The following is a 16,424-nucleotide window of genomic DNA, read 5'->3' as shown; positions in this document are numbered from 1 at the left end:
CTTCAAATGTATGCAGGGGAACTGATTCGCTCAACATGTTGTGGTTCCAACAATGAACAGTGCAGTGCTGGACCAATTTCTGACGATTGAAGCTGGTAAGCTGGTTGATGTGTTGGTGGAGGAGCATTTTGGTGAAATCGACCACAACTTGAGTTTAAGTTTCATATGGACGACTAAATAGACATGTTGCAATAAAACAGCTTTGGATTCGGTGAGAGCGGATCTTCGTTAAATAATGCATGATCTGGCCAAGGTCGATTGAAAACAGTAACATGTAGGAAATGAAAGAAAGGAAGAAAAGATAGAAAATCGCTCATTGTCAATGAAGTTACTGTGAAAAGCCCATAGCCGCCACATTCCGGCGCTTGTTCGGGGAGGCTGGTACGGGAATTGAACCGTGCTGCTGGCCTGCGTTGGTCTGCTTTAAAAGCCAGCGATTTAGCCCAGTGTGCTAAGCCAGACCCTCTATACAAATATACAGAATATCAATGGTGGGGGGGGGGGGCGTTCAAACAGGAAATGCGTAGGGTACAAGCCCGAAATGTTCCCTCTAGTGTAATAGGATGCATTAGAAAGGCTAAAGTACCATGGATTAACAGAGATATTCAGGATACGCTCAGAAGGAAAAGATAATGTTTTAGCACGTACAAGGGGGACACATTGATGGAGGCATTAGTCGAATACAGAACGTGCACGATGGAGCTAAAGCTAGAAATTAGGAGAGAAAATAGTGTATATGAGAAAACTCTGGTTAGTAATAGTAGGGAAGCCACAAGACAATCTGTAAGAATATAAACGGGAAGACGATAACCAACGAAAGAGTAGGAACCATCTTGGACCAAAGGGGAAATCATGGTTGGAGCCAGAGAAAATTGGTAGGGTGTTGAAGAAATATTTGAAATCTATCTTCAGCCAGGAGGATGAGGAGGTTGATATGGAACTCATGGAGAGAGACTATGAGGTTATTGATAAAAAAAGTCCCCGGGAGTGACAAGGCATTGGAAGTGTTGGCAGGCATAAAATTGGACGAACCTCCAGGTCTGGATGGATTATGTCGCAGGATGCTTTGGGAGGAGAATGAGGTGTATGCAGGGTCTCTGGCCCAAAACAACAAATCATCTCTGGTCACGGGATGGTGCTAAAGGACTGGAGCACAGCTGGTGCGGCCCTCTTTTAAGAACTTATGTAGAGATAAGCTGCGAAAATACGGACCAGTGTGTCTCACATCAGTGGTAGGGACACGATGGACAATATTCTGAAGGAAAAAATCGAGCTCGACTTCGAGAGTCAATGATGATCAGGATCGTCAGCATGGCATTGTCAGAGAGACGTCATGCCGAACGAATTGGACTGGGTTTTGAGCATGTGACTAGCTGTGTAGATGACGATTGTGCATTTGATGTCATTAACATGGGTTTCAGAAAAGCCATTGACAAGATCCCACATGGGAGACTGATGAAGAAAGCAAATGCACATCGGATGCACGGTGACTTGGTAAACTGGATTCAAATTGGGTCAGCTGTAGGAGGCAGAGGATGATAGAAGACAGCTGCTTTAGTGTCTTCAAGTCAACGTCCTGTGGAGTACTGTGCTGAGACCCCGATTGCCATTTGTTGAAATGGCATAGCTGGCCACGTGATGTGGTGGTGGGGGGTGGGGGGGGGTTGGTAGAACCACTCGTATTGCGGAAGACACAAAGATTGGTCAGGTGATTAGCAATGAGGTTTCGTGTCTTGGGTTACAGGAAGATATGGATGACATGCTCAAATGGGGAGATAAGCGGCAGATGTAATTTAAGGGTGAAGTGATAAACCTTGGAACGAGTAATGTGGCAAGGACTTTTTTAATGTATTACCTTATGGGCGCCACAGTGACGCACTGGTTAGCACTGCTGCCTACGGCACTGAGGACACGGGTTCTATCCCGGCCCCGGGCCACCGTCCGTGTGGAGTTTGCTCATTCTCCCAGGCTCTGCATGGTGTCACACGCACAATTCAAGGACGTGTGGGTTAGGTGGATTGGCCACTCTAAATTGGCCCATAATTGGGAAAAAAATAATTGGGTACTCTAAATATATTTTTCGAAAAAATGTATGGCTTGATAGTGGGACGTTTCGAAGAACAAACGAACCATTGCGAGTTTGTCCATAGAACTCTGAAGGCAGAAGGGCTGGGTATTATGGTGGGGAAAAGGGTTATTGGACACTTTCATTTATCAATCGAGGCCTGAATTCCTAAAAGCAGGGAGGTCATGTGCTGTTGTACAGAACTTCGGTGGGGCCACTGCGAGAGCACTGCGTACAATTCTTGTCGCCACATTACATGACAGATCATAGAATCATAGAACCTACAGTACAGCAGGAGGATATTCGGCCATCGAGTCATCACCGACCCTTGGAAACAGCACCCCATTTAAGCCCATCTTCCAACTTATCCCCGAAACCTCGTAACCACACCTAACCTTTTTGGGCACTAAGGGCAATTTGGCACGGCCAGTCCATCTGACCTGGAGATCTTTGGACTGTGGGAGGAAACCGGAGCACCCTGAGGAAACCCACGCAGACACAGGGCGAATGTGCGGACGCGGCACAGACAGGGACCCAAGCCGTGAATGGAACCTGGGAGCCTGTTGCTGTGAAGCAACTGTGCTAACCACTGTGTTACCGTACTTCTCTAAGGATGTGGTTGCACGGGTGGGGGTGCAGAGTCGATTCACTAGTATAGGTCGTACTTTAAAGTTATGGAAAGTGGTTGAATAGCCTTGGATTGTTTTCACTCGATCAGTAAAAACTGAGGGGATACTTGATGGAGGTGTCCAGGATTATAAGGAGCATGGTAAGGGCAGATTATGACCAGCTTGTGTTAGATTTTTAGCTGCTGTTGTTTAAACAGTCAAAGGTACTGCTCCTTTTAAAAACACTTTAACAGACTCCGCACAAAACTATATCTTCCCATCGCCTGACACAAAGGCCACCTGAAGCCTCTTTACATATCAGTGTCAATTATTGGATACTTAATATAAGTGAGACAACTAATTGGAATGTCTCTTAACCCATTACTTAAGCATCTCCCCTTCCTTGGAGAAACAAATAAATTTGGTGAAAATAAAATTACAAGAAACTCTTGTTTTCTCTTTGTTTGGAATAAAAAACAACAGTCACAGAAACAGGCGTCCTTCATTTACAATATCCAAAGGTTTCTGTGAACTAGCCCCTCTTTTTGTGAACCTGTCTGACAACTGATAGCTACTGTCGACCCATTTAATTTTTGCTATTTCCCCTCTGTCCAACACCTGCTTCAGACTTGCGATGTCGATCCTTAACCTTTTTTATCATTGACATTTTTTGTAGAGTGGGCATTTCCCACAGGGATTTATTGTCAATGTGACATTCAATAGGATTATTAACCATATTCCCGAATCCCAAAATTTTTGTCAATATCTGAGATATATAAAAGGCCACATCAACCGCCTCTACCAGACTTAACGTCTCAGCAGCCAAAGTACTTTGGACCACTCACCATATTTTCTATGTTTCCCACAGAAGAGGGCAACATTTACCATTGTTCCCCAAAAGGAAAATTAGAAAACCTCCTGCGCTTGAAACCCCATCACAAAAATTTGCATAGAACCCTTCACTAGAAACTGTGAGTTTCAACTTCCCAAGGTAACATAAAACCGGGAACCTCAAAACCTGAATTTTTAGTTTGACCAACGCCTTATTTGCTCTTATTATGTCTTCCACTTTGGGATGATTCAGTTTTGTACTCAACTCTGAGACATCAATACTCACGTCCGGTCTAGTCTGTCTACCTAAAAAATTCAGTTGCCCAATTAAACTTCGCAGTTGCTCTTTCTCCATCTTTGAAACCAATGCGTCTTTTTGTGAAACCCGGCCAGGACTAATTGCTATTGGGCTGATGCTTTCCAAATAAGATTGCTGACGTAAAGTTGCCCCTAACTTAGTCTGTCTGATTTCCAGTCCAATATATTTAAATGCACCAGAAGCCTGACTTCAAACAAACAAAGAACAAAGAAATGTACAGCACAGGAACAGGCCCTTCGGCCCTGCAAGCCCGTGCCGACCATGCTGCCCGACTAAACTACAATCTTCTACACTTCCTGGGTCCGTATCCTTCTATTCCCATCCTATTCATATATTTGTCAAGATGCCCCTTAAATGTCCCTATCATCCCTGCTTCCACTCCCTCCTCCGATAGCGAGTTCCAGGCACCCACTACCCTCTGCGTAAAAAACTTGCCTCGTACATCTACTCTAAACCTTGCCCCTCTCACCTTAAACCTATGCCCCCTAGTAATTGACCCCTCTACCCTGGGGAAAAGCCTCTGACTATCCACTCTGTCTATGCCCCTCATAATTTTGTATACCTCTATCAGGTCTCCCCTCAACCTCCTTCGTCCCAGTGAGAACAAACCGAGTTTATTCAATCGCTCCTCATAGCTAATGCCCTCCATACCAGGCAACATTCTGGTAAATCTCTTCTGCACCCTCTCTAAAGCCTCCACATCCTTCTGGTAGTGTGGCGACCAGAATTGAACACTACACTCCAAGTGTGGCCTAACTAAGGTTCTATACAGCTGCAACATGACTTGCCAATTCTTATACTCAATGCCCCGGCCAATGAAGGCAAGCATGCCGTATGCCTTCTTGACTACCTTCTCCACCTGTGTTGCCCCTTTCAATGACCTGTGGACCTGTACTCCTAGATCTCTTTGACTTTCAATACTCTTGAGGGTTCTACCATTCACTGTATATTCCCTCCCTGCATTAGACCTTCCAAAATGCATTACCTCACATTTGTCCGGATTAAACTCCATCTGCCATCTCTCCGCCCAAGTCTCCAGACAATCTAAATCCTGCCGTATCCTCCGACAGTCCTCATTGCTATCCGCAATTCCACCAACCTTTGTGTCGTCTGCAAACTTACTAATCAGACCAGTTACATTTCCCTCCAAATCATTTATATATACTACAAACAGCAAAGGTCCCAGCACTGATCCCTGTGGAACACCACTGGTCACAGCCCTCCAATTAGAAAAGCATCCCTCCATTGCTACTCTCTGCCTTCTATGGCCTAGCCAGTTCTGTATCCACCTTGCCAGCTCACCCCTGATCCCGTGTGACTTCACCTTTTGTACTAGTTTACCATGAGGGACCTTGTCAAAGGCCTTACTGATGTCCATATAGACAACATCTACTGCCCTACCTGCATCAATCATCTTAGTGACCTCCTCGAAAAACTCTATCAAGTTAGTGAGACACGACCTCCCCTTCACAAAACCGTGCTGCCTCTCACTAATACGTCCATTTGCTTCCAAATGGGAGTAGGTCCTGTCTCGAAGAATTCTCTCCAGTAATTTCCCTACCACTGAAGTAAGGCTCACCGGCCTGTAGTTCCCGGGATTATCCTTGCTACCCTTCTTAAACAGTGGAACAACATTGGCTATTCTCCAGTCCTCCGGGACATCCCCTGAAGACAGCGAGGATCCAAAGATTTATGTCAAGGCCTCAGCAATTTCCTCTCCAGCCTCCTTCAGTATTCTGGGGTAGATCCCATCAGGCCCTGGGGACTTATCTACCTTAATATTTTTTAATACACCCAACGCCTCGTCTTTTTGGATCACAATGTGACCCAGGCTATCGACACCCCCTTCTCCAGACTCAACATCTACCAATTCCTTCTCTTCGGTGAATACTGATGCAAAGTATTCATTTAGTACCTCGCCCATTTCCTCTGGCTCCACACATAGATTCCCTTGTCTATCCTTCAGTGGGCCAACCCTTTCCCTGGCTACCCTCTTGCTTTTTATGTACGTGTAAAAAGCCTTGGGATTTTCCTTAACCCTATTTGCCAATGACTTTTCGTGACCCCTTCTAGCCCTCCTGACTCCTTGCTTCAGTTCCTTCCTACTTTCCTTATATTCCACGCATGCTTCGTCTGTTCCCAGCCTTTTCCCCCTGACAAGTGCCTCCTTTTTCTTTTTGACGAGACCTACAATATCACGCGTCATCCAAGGTTCCCGAAAATTACCGTATTTATCTTTCTTCCTCACAGGAACATGCCGGTCCTGTATTCCTTTGAACTGCCACTTGAAAGCCTCCCACATGTCAGATGTTGATTTGCCCTCAAACATCCGCCCCCAATCTATGTTCTTCATTTCCCGCCTAATATTGTTATCATTAGCCTTCCCCCAATTTAGCACATTCATCCTCGGACCAATCTTATCCTTGTCCACCAGTACTTTAAAACTTACTGAATTTTGGTCACTGTTACCGAAATGCTCCCCTACTGAAACATCTACCACCTGGCCGGGCTCATTCCCCAATACCAGGTCCAGTACCGCCCCTTCCCTCGTTGGACTGTCTACATATTGTTTTAAGAAGCCCTCCTGGATGCTCCTTACAAACTCCTCCCCGTCTAAGCCCCTGGCACTAAGTGAGTCCCAGTCAATATTGGGGAAGTTGAAGTCTCCCATCACCACAACCCTGTTGTTTATACTCTTTTCCAAAATCTGTCTACCTATCTGCTCCTCTATCTCCCGCTGGCTGCTGGGAGGCCTGTAGTATACCCCCAACATTCTGACTGCACCCTTCTTATTCCTGATCTCTACCCATATAGCCTCACTGCCCTCTGAGGTGTCCTCTCGCAGTACAGCTGTGATATTCTCCCGAACCAGTAGCGCAACTCCGCCTTCCCTTTTACATCCCCCTCTATCCCGCCTGAAACATCTAAATACTGGAACGTTTAGCTGCCAATCCTGCCCTTCCCTCAACCAGGCCTCTGTAATGGCAACAACTTCATAGTTCCAAGTACTAACCCAAGCTCTAAGTTCATCTGCCTTACCCGTAATGCTTCTTGCATTAAAACATATGCACTTCAGGCCACCAGACCCGCTGTGTTCAGCAACTTCTCCCTGTCTGCTCTGGCTCAGAGCCACACTGTCCCTATTCCCTAGTTCTCCCTCAATGCTCTCACCTTCTGATCTATTGCTCCCGTGCCCAACCCCCTGCCATACTAGTTTAAACCCTCCTGTGTGACACTAGCAAACCTCGCGGCCAGGATATTTATGCCTCTCTGGTTTAGATGCAACCCGTCCTTCTTATACAGGTCACACCTGCCCCGGAAGAGCTCCCAGTGGTCCAGATAATGGAAACCCTCCCTCCTACACCAGCTGGTTAGCCACGTGTTTATTTGCTCTATCTTCCTATTTCTAGCCTCACTGGCACGTGGCACAGGGAGTAATCCCGAGATTACAACCCTCGAGGTCCTGTCTTTTAACTTTCTGCCTAGCTCCCTGAACTCCTGCTGCAGGACCTCATGCCCCTTCCTGCCTATGTCGTTAGTACCAATATGTACAACGACCTCTGCCTGTTTGCCCTCCCCCTTCAGGATGCCCTCTACCCGTTCGGAGACATCCTGGACCCTGGAACCAGGGAGGCAACATACCATCCTGGAGTCTCTTTCACGTCCACAGAAGAAGCGCCTATCTGTGCCCCTGACTGTAGAGTCCCCGATTACTATTACTCTTCTGCGCTTTGACTCTCCCTTCTGAACATCAGAGCCAGCCGTGGTGCCACTGCTCTGGCTGCTGCTGTTTTCCCCTGATAGGCTATCCCCCCCCGACAGTATTCAAAGGGGTATATCTGTTCAAGAGGGGGACAACCACAGGGGATTCCTGCACTGATTGCCTGCCCTTTCTGGTGGTCACCTATTTCTCTGCCTGCACCTTGGTAGTGACCACATTTACATAACTGCGATCTATGATGCTGTCCGCCACCTGCATGCTCCTAAGTGCATCCAATTGCTGCTCCAACCGAACCATGCGGGCTGTGAGAAGCTCCAGTTGGGTGCACTTTCTGCAGATGAAGCCATCCGGGACGCTGGAAGCCTCCCGGACCTGCCACATCTCACAGTCAGAGCACAACACCCCTCTAACTGACATTGCGCCAATTAATTAAAATTAAAATTTGTCTTTTATTTAAATATTTTTTTTTTAATTTCAAAGTTACTGTCAACTATCTGTTTCCTAGCACTAGATTTCTAATAGAAATGCGATAGCTAACTATAGTACTCTCCGATCTCTGGCTTAGATATCCCTCTAAATTATAATTAAGTTATTATGTTTAATTAGTTACCAAATACTCAATTTTTTTTAAAATTTAGGGTAGAATCCCAACCAGCCACTCTGGCCACAGCTTTTCTGTGATGTCACTTCAGTTTCCCCCCGACACACACAATTTGAAAAAAGGTACAAAAGTAAAAATAAGTAAAAATCACTTACTTACCTTCTGAGTGTCTTAGATGTTCTCAGGTTCTCTCGCTGACAGAGACTGCTCCTCACCTCCGAACCTTGACCTGCACAATGCTAATAATATAATAATAATATAATATGGCACTTACCTTACACCAATGGGTCTTATTATTAGGTTAGAGGAGGAGGGCGGGTGGGAGACACTACACGTGTAGTGTCTCGGGTTTCCTCTCCACCAGAATTTATTGGTTGGGGGGGGGGGGGACTTCACAGAGGTCCGCGGGTCGAACTTCCGGTTCCCGCCTTATATAAAAACAAATAAAACAGAAAAGAAGAACAGACACGGGACCAGGTAAGGCTTTTTAAAGTCGCTACTCACCTCCCAGAAGGGCCCTGCGCACCGCTGCCGCCGAAATCCAAAGGGCTGCTCCTGTAAAGGTAAGTGGTTTTAAAGTCGCTACTCACCTCCCAGAAGGGCCCTGCGCACCGCTGCCGCCGAAATCCAAAGGGCTGCTCCTGTAAAGGTAAGTGGTTTTAAAGTCGCTACTCACCTCCCAGAAGGGCCCTGCGCACCGCTGCCGCCGAAATCCAAAGGGCTGCTCCTGTAAAGGTAAGTGGTTTTAAAGTCGCTACTCACCTCCCAGAAGGGCCCTGCGCACCGCTGCCGCCGAAATCCAAAGGGCTGCTCCTGTAAAGGTAAGTGGTTTTAAAGTCGCTACTCACCTCCCAGAAGGGCCCTGCGCACCGCTGCCGCCGAAATCCAAAGGGCTGCTCCTGTAAAGGTAAGTGGTTTTAAAGTCGCTACTCACCTCCCAGAAGGGCCCTGCGCACCGCTGCCGCCGAAATCCAAAGGGCTGCTCCTGTAAAGGTAAGTGGTTTTAAAGTCGCTACTCACCTCCCAGAAGGGCCCTGCGCACCGCTGCCGCCGAAATCCAAAGGGCTGCTCCTGTAAAGGTAAGTGGTTTTAAAGTCGCTACTCACCTCCCAGAAGGGCCCTGCGCACCGCTGCCGCCGAAATCCAAAGGGCTGCTCCTGTAAAGGTAAGTGGTTTTAAAGTCGCTACTCACCTCCCAGAAGGGCCCTGCGCACCGCTGCCGCCGAAATCCAAAGGGCTGCTCCTGTAAAGGTAAGTGGTTTTAAAGTCGCTACTCACCTCCCAGAAGGGCCCTGCGCACCGCTGCCGCCGAAATCCAAAGGGCTGCTCCTGTAAAGGTAAGTGGTTTTAAAGTCGCTACTCACCTCCCAGAAGGGCCCTGCGCACCGCTGCCGCCGAAATCCAAAGGGCTGCTCCTGTAAAGGTAAGTGGTTTTAAAGTCGCTACTCACCTCCCAGAAGGGCCCTGCGCACCGCTGCCGCCGAAATCCAAAGGGCTGCTCCTGTAAAGGTAAGTGGTTTTAAAGTCGCTACTCACCTCCCAGAAGGGCCCTGCGCACCGCTGCCGCCGAAATCCAAAGGGCTGCTCCTGTAAAGGTAAGTGGTTTTAAAGTCGCTACTCACCTCCCAGAAGGGCCCTGCGCACCGCTGCCGCCGAAATCCAAAGGGCTGCTCCTGTAAAGGTAAGTGGTTTTAAAGTCGCTACTCACCTCCCAGAAGGGCCCTGCGCACCGCTGCCGCCGAAATCCAAAGGGCTGCTCCTGTAAAGGTAAGTGGTTTTAAAGTCGCTACTCACCTCCCAGAAGGGCCCTGCGCACCGCTGCCGCCGAAATCCAAAGGGCTGCTCCTGTAAAGGTAAGTGGTTTTAAAGTCGCTACTCACCTCCCAGAAGGGCCCTGCGCACCGCTGCCGCCGAAATCCAAAGGGCTGCTCCTGTAAAGGTAAGTGGTTTTAAAGTCGCTACTCACCTCCCAGAAGGGCCCTGCGCACCGCTGCCGCCGAAATCCAAAGGGCTGCTCCTGTAAAGGTAAGTGGTTTTAAAGTCGCTACTCACCTCCCAGAAGGGCCCTGCGCACCGCTGCCGCCGAAATCCAAAGGGCTGCTCCTGTAAAGGTAAGTGGTTTTAAAGTCGCTACTCACCTCCCAGAAGGGCCCTGCGCACCGCTGCCGCCGAAATCCAAAGGGCTGCTCCTGTAAAGGTAAGTGGTTTTAAAGTCGCTACTCACCTCCCAGAAGGGCCCTGCGCACCGCTGCCGCCGAAATCCAAAGGGCTGCTCCTGTAAAGGTAAGTGGTTTTAAAGTCGCTACTCACCTCCCAGAAGGGCCCTGCGCACCGCTGCCGCCGAAATCCAAAGGGCTGCTCCTGTAAAGGTAAGTGGTTTTAAAGTCGCTACTCACCTCCCAGAAGGGCCCTGCGCACCGCTGCCGCCGAAATCCAAAGGGCTGCTCCTGTAAAGGTAAGTGGTTTTAAAGTCGCTACTCACCTCCCAGAAGGGCCCTGCGCACCGCTGCCGCCGAAATCCAAAGGGCTGCTCCTGTAAAGGTAAGTGGTTTTAAAGTCGCTACTCACCTCCCAGAAGGGCCCTGCGCACCGCTGCCGCCGAAATCCAAAGGGCTGCTCCTGTAAAGGTAAGTGGTTTTAAAGTCGCTACTCACCTCCCAGAAGGGCCCTGCGCACCGCTGCCGCCGAAATCCAAAGGGCTGCTCCTGTAAAGGTAAGTGGTTTTAAAGTCGCTACTCACCTCCCAGAAGGGCCCTGCGCACCGCTGCCGCCGAAATCCAAAGGGCTGCTCCTGTAAAGGTAAGTGGTTTTAAAGTCGCTACTCACCTCCCAGAAGGGCCCTGCGCACCGCTGCCGCCGAAATCCAAAGGGCTGCTCCTGTAAAGGTAAGTGGTTTTAAAGTCGCTACTCACCTCCCAGAAGGGCCCTGCGCACCGCTGCCGCCGAAATCCAAAGGGCTGCTCCTGTAAAGGTAAGTGGTTTTAAAGTCGCTACTCACCTCCCAGAAGGGCCCTGCGCACCGCTGCCGCCGAAATCCAAAGGGCTGCTCCTGTAAAGGTAAGTGGTTTTAAAGTCGCTACTCACCTCCCAGAAGGGCCCTGCGCACCGCTGCCGCCGAAATCCAAAGGGCTGCTCCTGTAAAGGTAAGTGGTTTTAAAGTCGCTACTCACCTCCCAGAAGGGCCCTGCGCACCGCTGCCGCCGAAATCCAAAGGGCTGCTCCTGTAAAGGTAAGTGGTTTTAAAGTCGCTACTCACCTCCCAGAAGGGCCCTGCGCACCGCTGCCGCCGAAATCCAAAGGGCTGCTCCTGTAAAGGTAAGTGGTTTTAAAGTCGCTACTCACCTCCCAGAAGGGCCCTGCGCACCGCTGCCGCCGAAATCCAAAGGGCTGCTCCTGTAAAGGTAAGTGGTTTTAAAGTCGCTACTCACCTCCCAGAAGGGCCCTGCGCACCGCTGCCGCCGAAATCCAAAGGGCTGCTCCTGTAAAGGTAAGTGGTTTTAAAGTCGCTACTCACCTCCCAGAAGGGCCCTGCGCACCGCTGCCGCCGAAATCCAAAGGGCTGCTCCTGTAAAGGTAAGTGGTTTTAAAGTCGCTACTCACCTCCCAGAAGGGCCCTGCGCACCGCTGCCGCCGAAATCCAAAGGGCTGCTCCTGTAAAGGTAAGTGGTTTTAAAGTCGCTACTCACCTCCCAGAAGGGCCCTGCGCACCGCTGCCGCCGAAATCCAAAGGGCTGCTCCTGTAAAGGTAAGTGGTTTTAAAGTCGCTACTCACCTCCCAGAAGGGCCCTGCGCACCGCTGCCGCCGAAATCCAAAGGGCTGCTCCTGTAAAGGTAAGTGGTTTTAAAGTCGCTACTCACCTCCCAGAAGGGCCCTGCGCACCGCTGCCGCCGAAATCCAAAGGGCTGCTCCTGTAAAGGTAAGTGGTTTTAAAGTCGCTACTCACCTCCCAGAAGGGCCCTGCGCACCGCTGCCGCCGAAATCCAAAGGGCTGCTCCTGTAAAGGTAAGTGGTTTTAAAGTCGCTACTCACCTCCCAGAAGGGCCCTGCGCACCGCTGCCGCCGAAATCCAAAGGGCTGCTCCTGTAAAGGTAAGTGGTTTTAAAGTCGCTACTCACCTCCCAGAAGGGCCCTGCGCACCGCTGCCGCCGAAATCCAAAGGGCTGCTCCTGTAAAGGTAAGTGGTTTTAAAGTCGCTACTCACCTCCCAGAAGGGCCCTGCGCACCGCTGCCGCCGAAATCCAAAGGGCTGCTCCTGTAAAGGTAAGTGGTTTTAAAGTCGCTACTCACCTCCCAGAAGGGCCCTGCGCACCGCTGCCGCCGAAATCCAAAGGGCTGCTCCTGTAAAGGTAAGTGGTTTTAAAGTCGCTACTCACCTCCCAGAAGGGCCCTGCGCACCGCTGCCGCCGAAATCCAAAGGGCTGCTCCTGTAAAGGTAAGTGGTTTTAAAGTCGCTACTCACCTCCCAGAAGGGCCCTGCGCACCGCTGCCGCCGAAATCCAAAGGGCTGCTCCTGTAAAGGTAAGTGGTTTTAAAGTCGCTACTCACCTCCCAGAAGGGCCCTGCGCACCGCTGCCGCCGAAATCCAAAGGGCTGCTCCTGTAAAGGTAAGTGGTTTTAAAGTCGCTACTCACCTCCCAGAAGGGCCCTGCGCACCGCTGCCGCCGAAATCCAAAGGGCTGCTCCTGTAAAGGTAAGTGGTTTTAAAGTCGCTACTCACCTCCCAGAAGGGCCCTGCGCACCGCTGCCGCCGAAATCCAAAGGGCTGCTCCTGTAAAGGTAAGTGGTTTTAAAGTCGCTACTCACCTCCCAGAAGGGCCCTGCGCACCGCTGCCGCCGAAATCCAAAGGGCTGCTCCTGTAAAGGTAAGTGGTTTTAAAGTCGCTACTCACCTCCCAGAAGGGCCCTGCGCACCGCTGCCGCCGAAATCCAAAGGGCTGCTCCTGTAAAGGTAAGTGGTTTTAAAGTCGCTACTCACCTCCCAGAAGGGCCCTGCGCACCGCTGCCGCCGAAATCCAAAGGGCTGCTCCTGTAAAGGTAAGTGGTTTTAAAGTCGCTACTCACCTCCCAGAAGGGCCCTGCGCACCGCTGCCGCCGAAATCCAAAGGGCTGCTCCTGTAAAGGTAAGTGGTTTTAAAGTCGCTACTCACCTCCCAGAAGGGCCCTGCGCACCGCTGCCGCCGAAATCCAAAGGGCTGCTCCTGTAAAGGTAAGTGGTTTTAAAGTCGCTACTCACCTCCCAGAAGGGCCCTGCGCACCGCTGCCGCCGAAATCCAAAGGGCTGCTCCTGTAAAGGTAAGTGGTTTTAAAGTCGCTACTCACCTCCCAGAAGGGCCCTGCGCACCGCTGCCGCCGAAATCCAAAGGGCTGCTCCTGTAAAGGTAAGTGGTTTTAAAGTCGCTACTCACCTCCCAGAAGGGCCCTGCGCACCGCTGCCGCCGAAATCCAAAGGGCTGCTCCTGTAAAGGTAAGTGGTTTTAAAGTCGCTACTCACCTCCCAGAAGGGCCCTGCGCACCGCTGCCGCCGAAATCCAAAGGGCTGCTCCTGTAAAGGTAAGTGGTTTTAAAGTCGCTACTCACCTCCCAGAAGGGCCCTGCGCACCGCTGCCGCCGAAATCCAAAGGGCTGCTCCTGTAAAGGTAAGTGGTTTTAAAGTCGCTACTCACCTCCCAGAAGGGCCCTGCGCACCGCTGCCGCCGAAATCCAAAGGGCTGCTCCTGTAAAGGTAAGTGGTTTTAAAGTCGCTACTCACCTCCCAGAAGGGCCCTGCGCACCGCTGCCGCCGAAATCCAAAGGGCTGCTCCTGTAAAGGTAAGTGGTTTTAAAGTCGCTACTCACCTCCCAGAAGGGCCCTGCGCACCGCTGCCGCCGAAATCCAAAGGGCTGCTCCTGTAAAGGTAAGTGGTTTTAAAGTCGCTACTCACCTCCCAGAAGGGCCCTGCGCACCGCTGCCGCCGAAATCCAAAGGGCTGCTCCTGTAAAGGTAAGTGGTTTTAAAGTCGCTACTCACCTCCCAGAAGGGCCCTGCGCACCGCTGCCGCCGAAATCCAAAGGGCTGCTCCTGTAAAGGTAAGTGGTTTTAAAGTCGCTACTCACCTCCCAGAAGGGCCCTGCGCACCGCTGCCGCCGAAATCCAAAGGGCTGCTCCTGTAAAGGTAAGTGGTTTTAAAGTCGCTACTCACCTCCCAGAAGGGCCCTGCGCACCGCTGCCGCCGAAATCCAAAGGGCTGCTCCTGTAAAGGTAAGTGGTTTTAAAGTCGCTACTCACCTCCCAGAAGGGCCCTGCGCACCGCTGCCGCCGAAATCCAAAGGGCTGCTCCTGTAAAGGTAAGTGGTTTTAAAGTCGCTACTCACCTCCCAGAAGGGCCCTGCGCACCGCTGCCGCCGAAATCCAAAGGGCTGCTCCTGTAAAGGTAAGTGGTTTTAAAGTCGCTACTCACCTCCCAGAAGGGCCCTGCGCACCGCTGCCGCCGAAATCCAAAGGGCTGCTCCTGTAAAGGTAAGTGGTTTTAAAGTCGCTACTCACCTCCCAGAAGGGCCCTGCGCACCGCTGCCGCCGAAATCCAAAGGGCTGCTCCTGTAAAGGTAAGTGGTTTTAAAGTCGCTACTCACCTCCCAGAAGGGCCCTGCGCACCGCTGCCGCCGAAATCCAAAGGGCTGCTCCTGTAAAGGTAAGTGGTTTTAAAGTCGCTACTCACCTCCCAGAAGGGCCCTGCGCACCGCTGCCGCCGAAATCCAAAGGGCTGCTCCTGTAAAGGTAAGTGGTTTTAAAGTCGCTACTCACCTCCCAGAAGGGCCCTGCGCACCGCTGCCGCCGAAATCCAAAGGGCTGCTCCTGTAAAGGTAAGTGGTTTTAAAGTCGCTACTCACCTCCCAGAAGGGCCCTGCGCACCGCTGCCGCCGAAATCCAAAGGGCTGCTCCTGTAAAGGTAAGTGGTTTTAAAGTCGCTACTCACCTCCCAGAAGGGCCCTGCGCACCGCTGCCGCCGAAATCCAAAGGGCTGCTCCTGTAAAGGTAAGTGGTTTTAAAGTCGCTACTCACCTCCCAGAAGGGCCCTGCGCACCGCTGCCGCCGAAATCCAAAGGGCTGCTCCTGTAAAGGTAAGTGGTTTTAAAGTCGCTACTCACCTCCCAGAAGGGCCCTGCGCACCGCTGCCGCCGAAATCCAAAGGGCTGCTCCTGTAAAGGTAAGTGGTTTTAAAGTCGCTACTCACCTCCCAGAAGGGCCCTGCGCACCGCTGCCGCCGAAATCCAAAGGGCTGCTCCTGTAAAGGTAAGTGGTTTTAAAGTCGCTACTCACCTCCCAGAAGGGCCCTGCGCACCGCTGCCGCCGAAATCCAAAGGGCTGCTCCTGTAAAGGTAAGTGGTTTTAAAGTCGCTACTCACCTCCCAGAAGGGCCCTGCGCACCGCTGCCGCCGAAATCCAAAGGGCTGCTCCTGTAAAGGTAAGTGGTTTTAAAGTCGCTACTCACCTCCCAGAAGGGCCCTGCGCACCGCTGCCGCCGAAATCCAAAGGGCTGCTCCTGTAAAGGTAAGTGGTTTTAAAGTCGCTACTCACCTCCCAGAAGGGCCCTGCGCACCGCTGCCGCCGAAATCCAAAGGGCTGCTCCTGTAAAGGTAAGTGGTTTTAAAGTCGCTACTCACCTCCCAGAAGGGCCCTGCGCACCGCTGCCGCCGAAATCCAAAGGGCTGCTCCTGTAAAGGTAAGTGGTTTTAAAGTCGCTACTCACCTCCCAGAAGGGCCCTGCGCACCGCTGCCGCCGAAATCCAAAGGGCTGCTCCTGTAAAGGTAAGTGGTTTTAAAGTCGCTACTCACCTCCCAGAAGGGCCCTGCGCACCGCTGCCGCCGAAATCCAAAGGGCTGCTCCTGTAAAGGTAAGTGGTTTTAAAGTCGCTACTCACCTCCCAGAAGGGCCCTGCGCACCGCTGCCGCCGAAATCCAAAGGGCTGCTCCTGTAAAGGTAAGTGGTTTTAAAGTCGCTACTCACCTCCCAGAAGGGCCCTGCGCACCGCTGCCGCCGAAATCCAAAGGGCTGCTCCTGTAAAGGTAAGTGGTTTTAAAGTCGCTACTCACCTCCCAGAAGGGCCCTGCGCACCGCTGCCGCCGAAATCCAAAGGGCTGCTCCTGTAAAGGTAAGTGGTTTTAAAGTCGCTACTCACCTCCCAGAAGGGCCCTGCGCACCGCTGCCGCCGAAATCCAAAGGGCTGCTCCTGTAAAGGTAAGTGGTTTTAAAGTCGCTACTCACCTCCCAGAAGGGCCCTGCGCACCGCTGCCGCCGAA

The sequence above is a fragment of the Scyliorhinus torazame genome, chromosome 12 (genome assembly GCF_047496885.1).
Source record: "Scyliorhinus torazame isolate Kashiwa2021f chromosome 12, sScyTor2.1, whole genome shotgun sequence".
NCBI lineage: Eukaryota > Metazoa > Chordata > Chondrichthyes > Carcharhiniformes > Scyliorhinidae > Scyliorhinus > Scyliorhinus torazame.
This window is presented reverse-complemented; position numbering follows the sequence as displayed.